The sequence below is a fragment of the Lagenorhynchus albirostris genome, chromosome 7, assembly GCF_949774975.1.
Source record: "Lagenorhynchus albirostris chromosome 7, mLagAlb1.1, whole genome shotgun sequence".
NCBI classification, from domain to species: domain Eukaryota; kingdom Metazoa; phylum Chordata; class Mammalia; order Artiodactyla; family Delphinidae; genus Lagenorhynchus; species Lagenorhynchus albirostris.
Genome location: NC_083101.1, coordinates 37971710 through 37984533, shown reverse-complemented (window position 1 = coordinate 37984533; position 12824 = coordinate 37971710). Strand labels below are relative to the sequence as shown.

Genomic DNA, 12824 nt, shown 5'->3' with positions numbered 1-12824 from the left:
ACATCGGAACTTGGAAGTAATATCACAGACAGGAGATTGCACCCTGTAGCAAGAAGTGAGATTTACAGGCGAGTGATGTTGTTATTGCTCTGTGTTGGTTTGGGCTGGGCAGCTGACCCAGAAAAAGAGAAGGAAGAGGTTCCCAGGAGCAATACCTAAGAGGAGGCATGAGAACAGAGAAAAGTGAGAGAGACCCAGGAAAGCCAGAAGCACCATGGAAAGCAGGTTGAAGAAAGAATCGCTCTTTCTTTCTTTCTTTGACCCATTTGAACCCTGACTATGACCCTTATGTGAGGGTACCCTTCCGGGAGCTAGAAATAACATTTTCAAAAGCGTTTTGCGGTGAAACATATTCATAGATTTGTATCTCATTTAATCTTTTGTAATGTCTGATCTTGTTAATTTGTTACTCTTAGGAAATCATGTTTTTACTGGACTCAGAGGTAGAAACTCACAGCAGGTACAGCCTCTGTCTCTTGGCAGTCTGTTCCTGGCATTTTCCTTTGGCCTCTTTCATTCCCTTGGCCAAAAGTGTATCATATTCTGCTGGCTCATCCTTAGTTTGCTTGGTATATGCAGTTTCTTCAGAGCGATACACTGATGTTTGTGTCACAGGAAACGTGGAGTAACAGGACACTGAATCCTGAGCACTTTCGTCCTGGCTTTCTTACCTTCTTTGTTCAAGGGCTTCCTTACAATACACTAGTAGGCATCATCTTCAGAGAGATTGAAAATTTGCAATTCTGATAGTTCTTTTGGGCCCCAGGTGACAAGCTTCAGTAGTATTAGTCCAGGAATATCCTTCTCCCTTTTTTTAAAAAAATAATAACCAAGTTGAGAACACTCAGACTGGCGTCTACAATGCAACCTTGAACAGATTTGTGCTCCTTTCTCCAGTTCTCCTCGGTCTATAACAGGAATGCCCCTTACTCAGTGGCAGGCAAGCACAATCGTTTACTGTGCATCATTATCCCATTTTATATATGAAAAACAGAAGCAGAAAGAGAGATTCATTCCATAAATATTAGGTGCAAGATTTGAAACTATGTCTCTGCTGCCCCAGACCATGCTTCTTCCCCTATGTGAAACAGCTGTCTTTAGATAAATATGTAGGGCTGGAACTAAGGTCTAAAACTCTGTTAAAACACTTCCCCAAATTCACACAGCTACTAAATAGCAAAGCTAGGATTTGAAACCAGTCTTTCTGACCCTAGGTCCTAAATTCTTAAGCACTTGGATGACTAGGATTTCTAAATCTTCTCATGCAGTTGGGTATCAATCTGGAGCTTAAATATATCCTGGGAAGGGGATTACATAAATTTATAACTACTGGGGAAACTAAAGGAAGAATTATTGATCTTCCCAATTAAAATGAATCCTGTTGGCATACATGGCTCCCAGTATGCAGGTATAGATTAGGCAAAGAACCAGGAGTCTCTGTGATCAGTTCAGCCTGTGTGTGGGCATGGAGGACCTGGTACTCTGATAGAGACAGGGATACTGAGCTTAGGAGAAACATCTGGGTCTGATACCTGGTGAATGGATACAGGCAAGTCATCCCAATGCAGTGGAGTAGAGGGTTCAGGGTCCAGTAAGATCAGAAACCAAGAATTAGAGTGAAAATAAAGCAAAAGTGATGACAGTAACCAAAGTTGGAGAGAATTATGTCTGTAATGTTTTGTAAACATTGTGTCTCCTACTTTGTGGGTGAAGAAATTGGGGTTGAGAAAATTTAGACACCTCGCCTAGTGCCAGAGTCAGAACGTGGCTGAACCAAGATTCAAACCCCAAAATGCCTGGCTCCTCACATAGCAAGATGAGGGCAAGGAGCTTTCAGGAGCAGTAGGCTTCAGGTTCATCTGGGCTATGAGGAAATTTACCAACACTCAGTGAAAGCAGAGGGCCAGTTGCCCTCAGCATGGCCTTAAGAGGAAGCGCTCGAAAGCCAGCATCCCACAACAGGCACATTCTGAGAGAGGAGAGAACACTTGTTTTTAAATAAAGCCATTTAACCTCGTGATGTGAAGACAGGAGAACAAAGCAGTAGATTCTTTACTATCTTGGGGGAAATGCTCAAATAAACTATTCAGGCAAAGGGAAGAAGGAAGAAAGGAAGGGAGAGAGGGGAAAAGGGAGGAAGAGAGGAAGGGAGGGAGCAGAAGAGAAAGAAGTGAGGGAGGTGAAAGGGAGAATGAAAGGGGAGAAATGAAGGCAGAAAGGAAGAGATGGAAGGAGAGAGAAAAGAAAGGATAGAGGAATAAAGGAATTAAAGGAAAAAGAGACTTTTAAAAGACTTGGAATCTACCACAAATTAGAGCTCTCAGCAGTGAATCTATAGATAGCTGTCACTGAAGGTTATTTTTAGATAATGAAATTAAATACACCTTTTTATCTTCTGTGCCCCTGTAGATCATGAGTTCTGGAGATCATGGTCTACAATACATATGCAATCTTGATAATTCTCCAAGGACTTAGAACAATACTGTGCATACAGTGGCTGTTGAATAAATAAAAGGTTGACATTGATTGATAGTCTCTTCCCTAAAGGAAATTGATCTCCAATTCAAATCTCCAACATAACACTGAGCAAGGTTAATCTTCATATCCCCACAGATGGAGACTAATGGGATAGGCCTAAGTAGGCAGAAGTGCATCAGGAAACCAAATTGGGAAATGATAGCTATTGTCACCTAGGGAATTGCCAAAAGCGAATGTCACTCATGGCCCCCAGCTCCAACGTCTGAACATTTTTTATTCCCCAGAGATATCAACAGACTGGTGAAAGAACACTTATACAAATGAAACACGCATATAAATAAAGTTTTAATAAATTCTTGAAAACTGACTTTAGCAAGTTGGTCACGAACAACTCTTAGTTATTCGCTTTTGAAAAATGGTAGCTGCTAAAATGTTGAAGGTGGGTGAAGGACAGTTCCTCCTCTTCATTCTTAAACCGAATCTCAGATGAAACGCTGCCATATACACAGACAAGTATTTAAAAAACATACCTCAGCAAAGTGGCCCAGGACTTTGTAAAAAACATCCATTAGCAAGCTGACACTAAGTAGTTCATGCAATGGGCCCAGTAAATTTAAAGAAGTCCTAACTTTTGTCCTTTCAGGTGCTCCTCAATATCTTAGCCAGTCCACATATCTTAAATACCGTTCACTTCACCAATGAGAGCCCATTTCTAATATCCAGTGGCCAGTTTCTCCAGTAAGAATCTATGTCAAGTATTCACTATGCTGGTTAACAAAACTACGGGTGTGGATAAGCGATAAGGATAAAAAACATGCCTTTAATAGTTACCTCTGAAGTGTGGCCTTTGTTATTTAATGTTAGATAACCACCCAGGAAATGTGGATTCCTATTTATAACAACTGCCCCTTGGGTAGAAAAGTCAGCACACACATTTATATTATACTAGCGTTGTGTTGAGTATTTTAAAGTATATAACAAGCAACATAACATAAATGATAAACCATATTTAAATATTTTCCTTTTCTCTTTAAAAACAATGATTTTAATAATTGGCAAATGAAGTACCTTCCAATATAGACCCTAAATATATTCAGTATTCTCTTCTTGAATGTGAGAGAATATAAAAGCAAAATTGCCTATTATTTATATAAACACAAGAAAACCCAGCCACTCCCAGATAATTTCATACCCTGCAATATGACCAATATCCAATTCTGAGCAGCAAGTTTGTTTGTTTGTTTGTTTGTTTTGCTATACGTGGGCCTCTCACTGTTGTGGCCTCTCCCGTTGCGGAGCACAGGCTCCGGACGCGCAGGCTCAGCGGCCATGGCTCACAGCCCAGCCGCTCCGCGGCATGTGGGATCCTCCCGAACCGGGGCACGAACCCGTGTGCCCTGCATCGGCAGGCGGACTCTCAACCACTGCGCCACCAGGGAAGCCCTTGAGCAGCAACTTTTATGCTTGCCTTTTCAGCTGAGAAAGCACACATCAGCTGGAGTCACTCTGCTTCCTAGTTTCTAGGTGTTTGGCTCAAACCCTGATTCCAAAGGCAACTCTGTTGTCCCACGTAAGACTGCAGTAAATACCAGGAGACGTTCAGTCTGAGGTCCCCTCAGGCTCTGGCAGGTGCAAGAAGCTCCATGCCTGGACTCAGTGTAGTTCAGCTCCCAATATGTCCCAAACATTTTTCTCAGCATCTTGACCCTAGTATGGAAATTAGCTCCTTTCAACTGATTTTCAGAATATGCACACCTGCACTCTCTCCCTCCCTCACTCATTCACTCCCTTATTCAATGTCTTTACTAAAGTTTTGGCAAAGTTGAGGGCTTTATACCTCAAAATACAAAAATTTTAAATTTAACAGAAAACTACTTATTTTGGCTATTCTTCCACAGAGACTGAGGTCCCACATCTGGTTGCTTACTCGTCCCTGCCACAGTGGCATTATTGGTTTCATGACATAGTAGTTACATTATTTGGTAGAGCAGGGTTAGTTACTTTCCTTCAAAGTCTCTCTTCCCTCACCCCCCGCCCCCCCGTGCTTTCAAATTTTGCACCACTGGGTGATTTGATTTTCAGAATTGGGAGGAGCAACAAACGGCATTATAGTCACCATAATGGCCATTTTAAAGCCGTATTATGTGTAAGAAAGAAATATCAGGAGCACTCAGATCATAGATCATATCTAGAAACTTTTTTTATTACTTTTTTGTTCGCGTTGGGTCTTTGTTGCTGCGTGCGGGCTTTCTCTAATTGCAGCTAGAGGGGGCTACTCTTCGTTGCGGTGCGCGGGCTTCTCATTGCAGAGCACAGGCTCTAGGCAGGTGGGCTTCAGTAGTTGTGGTGCGCGGGCTCTAGAGTGCAGGCTCAGTAGCTGTGGCGCACTGGCTTAGTTGCTCGGTGGCGTGTGGGATCTTCCCGGACCAGGGCTCGAACCCGTGTCCCCTGCATCGGCAGGTGGATTCTTAACCACTGTGCCACCAGGGAAGACCTTTTTTTCTTTTTCTTTTGGCTAGAAATTTCTAATACAACTTTTCTAACTTTCATTCTGAATCATTAACACAAGAACTGTTAGCCAGCAAGGGTCATTTCTCCATTCTTCTCTGCTCATGGAACCAGACATTATGATGTTTCCCACATCTAGTTTTATGATATATAACCTTGCTTTAGTTTTCTACAGAAGAAAATATTGTTTTATTTCCTACATGAACGAGATCTTACTCTCTCAGAGACAACTTTTCTCATTCTATTTGACTCTCTGAAGATGAAAAACTGACCCTTTGAGATTATAAACATAATCCACAGATGTGTTTATATTCCCCCTGAGGTCTGAATTGTAAGGTGATAGAGAAAGAGGCTGACGTATTTATTCCGGATAAACTTCTCATGTTTGTTCCCTTTATTGTTATAAAAAGATAAATCTGTGGCTTCCCTGGTGGTGCAGTGGTTGAGAGTCCGCCTGCCGATGCAGGGGACGCGGGTTTGTGCCCTGGTCCGAGAAGATCCCACATGCCACGGAGCGGCTGGGCCCGTGAGCCATGGCCGCTGAGTCTGCGCGTCCGGAGCCTGTGCTCCGCAACGGGAGAGGCCCCAACAGTGAGAGGCCCGCGTACCGCAAAAAAAAAAAAAAAAAAAAAAAAAAAAGATAAATCTGGGCTCTATTTGCCTATTCAAATGCAAGTTAGGGAAATGTGGGCCCTAGTGTCTTCTGATGCCTGAGTATGTGGAGATCAGAGAGCTTGAACTTAGGTAGCATGGGCAGGTATGTTTGCTTCCAGAGCAGTCCTGTCCAGGTGCCTGCGACAAGTTTGGGGCATGTGGGCTGCCAAGAACTGCACTTTTGTCCATGTAGAAATATATGTTTTGTGAAGGATAAGCAGCAGTGAAATAGCAAATCCATACGAGCAGTACTTCTCAAACTTTAATGTGGAAAGGAATTACCTGAGCTCTTACTAAGATACAGTTTCTGACTCAGCATGTCTAGGGTGGGGCTGAGATTCTTTCTAACCAGGTCTCCGGCAATGTCAATGCTACTGGTCCAAGTAGCAAGATGTAAGAGGGACTTCCCTGGTGGTGCAGTGGTTAGGAATCTGCCTGCCAGTGCAGGGGACACGGGTTCGAGCCCTGGTCCAGGAAAATCCCACAGGCTGTAGAGCAGCTAAGCCCATGCACCACAACTACTGAGCCCGTGCTCTAGAGCCCGTGAGCCACAACTACTGAGACCATGTGCCACAACTACTGAAGCCCATGTGCCTAGAGCCCATGCTCCGCAGCAAGAGAAGCCACTGCCATGAGAAGCCCACGTACCGAAACAAAGAGTAGCCCTAGCTCTGCACAACTAGAGAAAGTCTGTGCACAGCAACAAAGACCCAATGCAGCCAAAATTAAATAAATTCAAAAAAATAAAGATGTTAGAGACAGTGAAGTCCTCATATGAACTCCAGAGGACATTCTAAATACAAGATTTGAATTTTATTTCAGTGGTACTAAGGACCTCATAAGTAGATATTCTTTTAAATGTCTGAATAAAGTCATACTATTTTAAATTTCCTTTTTGTGGAAGTATTGGGCTGGCCAAAAAGTTCGTTCAGGTTTTGCCGTACGATGTTACAGAAAAACCTGAACGAACTTTTTGGCCAACCCAATAACTAGCATACATAATAAGTGAGTAGATTATGCTTCATGGGTTTTTCACAAAGCCATTTAACCACCATCCAGACCAAGAAAGAGAATATTACCAGCATCCCAGAAGCCTCCCCACACCCGTGTCTAAATCACTGTTTTCCCCGTCCTCCTTCTCAAACCAACCTTACTCTTACAAGCAGAGATTAGTTTTATCTGCTATAAACTTTACATAAACAAAATCGTGCAGTAAGTACTCTTTTGTTTCTAACTTTATTCACCATTATTTTTGTGATATTCATCTACATTATTATATGTAGTTAGTTGTTTCTCATTCCTCTCTACCAGAATCAACAAACTTTTTCTTTAAAGAGCCAGATAGTAAATATTTTCAGCTTTGGCTGCCATATGGGCTCTGGTAAAACTACTCCACTCTGCTGCTGTAGCATGAAAGCAGCCCCAGATGATACACAGACGAATAGACCTGGCTCTGTTCAGTTAAACTTTATTTTCAAAAGAAAGCATAGGTCAGATTTGGCCCGTGGGTCATAGTTTACTGATCCCTGCTCTTTTGCAGTCCATTGTAAGTATTTATTACAATTTATCTCTCCATTTTCTTCTTAACGAGTATAGTAGTTTTCTATTGCTGCTATAATAAATTATCACAAATTTAGCAGCTTAAAACAATACAAATTTATTATCTCCCAGTTCTGTAGGCCAGAAGTCCAGGTGGGCTCAACTAGTTCCTTTCTTCCAGGTCCTATAAGGCTGAAATCAAAGTGTTGGCTGGCCTGGGATCTTATCCAGAGGCTCTGGGAAAGAAATTGCTTCCTACTCATTCTGGTGGTTGATAGACGATTGTCCCTTGTAATTGTAGGACTGAGGTCCCTGTTTCCTGGCTGGCTGTCAACTGGAAGCTTCCTTTAGTTCTTCCAGGTCACTCTTTAGTCCTTGCACATGGCCCCCTCAATCTCGGAGCCAGCAACAACACATCAACTCCTTCTCACGCTTGGAATATCTCTTCTAGAAGCTGCATTGTTTTACGTTCCACATTTAAATGTACAGTTTTCCTCAGCTGATTTAGGATATGGTATAAGGGAGTGCTGAAGAATCATTCTTTTTTCCATGTGGCTATCCAATGACCCAGCACTATTTAGTGATAGTACTGCCCTTTCTCCACTGCTCTGTGGTGTCAAATTGTCATCAGTCAGTGGCCATGTATATGTGAGTTTATGTTTGGACCACTCGTTCCATTGATCTGGTTCTCTATCCTTACACTGCGAATGACTATAGCTTTATTACAAGTGATATGATAGTGTAAGTCTTTGCATTTTGTTCTTCAAGATCATGAGTCTGACTGAGTTTGATCTGAGACTGATTTTGATTGGCATGTGCTACCTGGTAGGGAGTTTGTAAGAGTGGCCTCCATCTGCCTCTAACCACTGAAACTACCAATGCTTACTGTAAAGAACTAGTATTCACTGTATGAAGTACTTGGCTATGGTCAGTTTCCTATGCATTGCTAGGTAATTTTGTACTTTATCCTAAAGGCAAAAGGAGGCAGTAAAACAACTTAAGCAAGCAATTAGAGTTTTTATTGCTTTTTAATAAAGAAGTTAGATGAGACCATGAGTTTCATGGCTAAATCTTGTTTTAAACAAATATAATAACAATCGTAAAGAAGATGGGTGGTGCATCTGGAGTTTATTGAAGTGGTCAGAGCTAGAGACGACAGGGCCCTGAGATAGGCCTGTGACAATGGTTGTATAGAGAAAGTGGTAGATGTGAGAAAGATTTAGTGGATGCTACTTGGAGATCAATTACATCTAGGGCGTTGACTCCATTGATAAGGGACATAATACCTAGCAGCTACCGACAAAGAATTCTGGAGAAATTATGTATAAGGATAATGGGTTGAGTATTGAGCATGTTGAGATTAAGTTGCCTGCAACCTATCTAAATGGAAACATTTATCAGAGAGAAATAGGGGCTGGTGCTCGGCAGAGAAATCAAAGCTGGAAATAGATTTGGGGGAGTTTTCTGTATTTAGATGGTAATTGGAGCCATGATTGAATCAGACCATCCAGAGAATGTGTACAAAACAAGAATAAAAGAGTATTATGGATAGAATCTTGGTGATTGCACCATCTATAAGGCATACTAAAAAAGGGAAGGGGGGGAATGATTTGTTGTAAAAATAGGAAGGGAATCGGGAACAAATAATAATCTTAGATCTACCTCATGTTACAACTAACTCTTCAATCACAGAATTATTTCCATCTCAAAATAATAGAGACACAGATGTAGAGAACAAACCTATGGACACCAAGGGGAGAAAGCGGGGGTTAGGGGTGGTGGTGGTGGGATGAACTGGGAGATTAGGATTGACATATATACACTAATGTGTATAAAATAGATAACTAATAAGAACCTGCTGTATAAATGAAATTCAAAAAAATATATATATATTACACAGAAAAATACTGATCTTATCTTTGTCCTTTTCTGTAAGAATCCATCAAAATAGTGTTTTCTATAGTTGAAGCATTAACTATAATGTTAATCAAATTATATGACTATATCAGAGATTAAACTGAGGAAGTCATTCATAAATAATAATTTTCATGATGCAGCGAGGTAGCCTCATTTTAATTAAAAACAAGTAATGACAGAGAAGTGGAAGGAAAAAGTCTCAGCTGGAATCAAGTGCTTAGGATTACAAAGAATAAAGGAGATTTTCCTTGGAGCATGGAGATGGTTACGGTGAGGTGATTAAAATGAGAGGAATTTGGTGTATCCCTATCTTCAATCCAGGGTTCTATTTGCATGCGCCGGTTAGACATTGGATATGTCCAGCTTCTGATGATGAGGTTGGGAGTTCCTAGTCATCTCTCTGAAGTTCCTAGCAGGGCCCATACAATGAGATACCTGAGATGTGGGTAATAGTGAAAAACAAGGCATGCTGGGATAGGAAAGCCACTCTCCCAGGCCAGCTGTCCTCAACCTGTGAAGAGTCTGTTGCCCTCGGGGCTCTTGAACACAACACAACAACCAAAGGCCATTGGTTCACAGGTTCCATGTTCATTTCATCCAGTAAAGGAGTTGCTTCATCCACAGGGCAGGAAAACAATATAAAATTAGAGGAGAGAATCAAATCAATAGTCAGTCCAGCAGGAGACAGTGTGTGTTCTCATTTGAGCTGTTAGCAGGTGCACTGGGTGAATACAGAGAAGTTGATGAATGGCTGATTCGATAGACTGGTAGCAAACACATGCTTTGCCAGAGATGACTTTTTAAGTCACCATACATCAAACAGACAGTGTCAGCCTTTGAGGATAAACCTGTGAAGCCTTGTTGTGCTCTTTGAACTACCTCTGAGACCGGAGACTGAAAAGGGGCTTGAGTATTCCTCTGAATCCACTGGGAGGATTGAAAGCTTCAAAGAGGAGAGCCATCATATCCAAGGGGAAATATACTGATTGAAGGAACCAGTGTGAAATAGTCTTTAATAATTACCAGAAAGCTGGAATTGACTAGTGTTTTGCTGAGCTATATTTTATCTTTATTGGATTAACTGTGACACAGTAGGTTATGTCAAAGGGAATCTGCATGAATATTAAAAGTAAATGTGGTGTGAATAATAGATAACTTACATTAGATGCACCAGCATGCAGTAATTTTTATTCACCTACATAATTAGATTAAAACAAATCTGCTGAATAAAATACATTGTCTTGCTATAATCTGGTTTGGAAACATCCAAAAGTTATGGCCATAAAGATGTTTGCTGGTATTTTACATATAAATACATAATTCACCCTAAGAAATGTTTTCTAAAAGGTTCCTGGTAGTTACAAGAGTAGGTGATTGTGAACATCAGTATTCTTACTGGTCTAGTAAGAAATGCCCTTAAGGTCAAATTAAGACTCCTACAATGTTGATACCAGAATAAAACAACCAACATGCAAGTTTTATGTTCACCTCTGGGAAATGAGCTGTATTTCTCTCTTGGGCTGGGAAAACTGGCATTAAGATTTTTCTGGTAGATCTCAGTCCTCCTGGTCTTCACACCGGTATCGTCTCATCTCCCACCCTCATCTGCCCAGATGCTGCTTGCCATTGCTGAAGAAATTCAGCTAGAATCTGTTGTAACAGGAGGTGGGTTACAACACTATCTAATTCCACCCAGCTGTGGATGTGGGGACTCCCTCACCCACCTCTCTCTGCTCCTTGAGGCTTCTGAATATCCTGGGCTATTGAAAAAGAGAGCGTCCGTGTAGGGACGTTTGAATGTGGCTCAGCAAAGTCTATGGGAGGCATGGGCATCCCTTCTGCGGGATGATGCACAGGTAATATGCTGGCAGATACAGGCAGAAGGCCCTCCCTAGAGGGCCATGTGGCTCATCAGGCAGGTGACAAGTGCGGTTTACTCTCATGTTGATGAATGGGCTGCTGGTCCTAGCTGGTTCCTTACAGCTCTGTGGTACTGGCAAGAGATGATGTTGGGCTCTTTCTGCTGATCCTGCTTTCCTCCGTATGATGCTCAGGTGCCACTTCCCTCCCTCATCCAGCTCCTCTTCCCCTTTCTCAGTCCAGCCCACCTTGGCTAAGGTGGCCACAGTCCCTGATTTGCCTGGGTCGTGTCCCGACTTGCTCATTTGGTGCAAGCATGATGAATAATAATGCCCCTTTGCATTCTCTACAGTGACCCATTTGGACATTAAGTTATGTGGTCACCCTAGTCTCGTCCAGTCTTGCTCGGGCGGTCATTGTCTGAGTCCCCCAGTCTTCTCTTGCAGTCTGTTGTTACAGCACAAACTTGATTCCTTGCCTCCTTCAGGGCATTGTGCTTGTCTTCTTAAAAGCCTCTTTTTATCTCCACAAAATCAGCTCTTGCAAACAAAAAGTTTGGCTGTGCAAGTAGGTCTCTGGGGCTGGCTCCACAAGCTTATTTTGAAGTCCAAGATGGAACATTAACTGCTTTGTTTCCTCTTTATATTCCTGCCACTCTAATTCTCCTTGAGGCAATGTAGATGGCTGATGACTGAAAGTATCATATACAGAAAAGTCCAGAAAAGAAACCCCAAGGGTTTATATGAAAAGTTATTTTCTCACCATTCTCCCACTTCCAAGTCCCCAGTTGCAACTTGCAATCTCAAGATATTCTTGTCACACCTTCTGTGCCTGGTGTAAGTTTTGTGGAAAAAATAATAATCGCTATTAATTATTGAGTATGTACTAGCATCCAGCACACAGGTTACCTCATGCACTTGCAACAATCCCCTAAGGAGGTTATTATTATCATTATCCCATTTAACAGAGAAGTTAACTCACCTGAACAAGGCTATACAGCTCGTAAGTGGTTGAGCCAGAGGTTAAGCCTGGGCAATTTGACTCCAGAGCTCAGGCACTTAAAACAAAAAGCACTCCTAACGACGCAAAGCTTGCAGGTCTGTAACTTGGCAGATGAATTAAAATACAGTATAAACTTCTATTCCTAAGAAAGAGGAGGGTATGGTGAATGCTGTCAGAAACCCGTTTTCAATTGTGTAGTTTCCCCCAAATGACCCCCAAATCCTCCCAATAGCAGCTTCCAAAGGGACCTTTGCCGATCTTCTTCTGACAGGATGGGCCAAAAGTCTTCCCCCAAGAATTGCTCTCCTCATAATTATTCACATCTGTGTGCCTTTCAGCTCAGAGACAAGTTCCCTGCACGGAAAGGGTCGATGGAGGCGCTGTTTGGTTAAAAGCAACAGCAAGTCCCTCCCTCCAAAGGCAGCGTGTCCGTGTATAACGTGGCACCTGAGCTCCACCTACCGTGCTTCTTGAGGTTGCGCTAAACACCAGAGCCCAGCTGGCCCAGGACTGAGACCCGCTCAGCTCCCAGGTGCCTGCAGTCAGCTCTGAGGACCCTACTCCCTAAACAGCCATCAGAGAGGCTGCCAAGATCACACAGGCTGCATTCTCCCACAGCTTCTCACAGGAAGTGAGAGACGAAGGGAGTCATGACAGAGGTAGAATCTGCAAATGTACCTAGATGCATGGATTTAAAAGGATGACTAATAACAGATGAATATGGTCTAGAAATCTAATTTACCATGTATATGTGTCAGAGCAGAAATCATTTAAGCTAGTCTCTCATGAGAGTTGATATAGTACATAAATAGAATAGCCGTTATAAATGTAGAGTGCTTTGGGATTGTCAAAGCAATCACACTGAA

The 12824-nt window shown here is 42.2% G+C and overlaps 1 pseudogene; it reads right to left on the bottom strand.

Moving 5' to 3' along the window:
• Positions 1-412: 412 nt before the first annotated feature.
• Positions 413-11261, bottom strand: LOC132522616 (small ribosomal subunit protein eS6-like; annotated as a pseudogene).
• Between the last annotated feature and the right edge of the window lie 1563 nt (positions 11262-12824).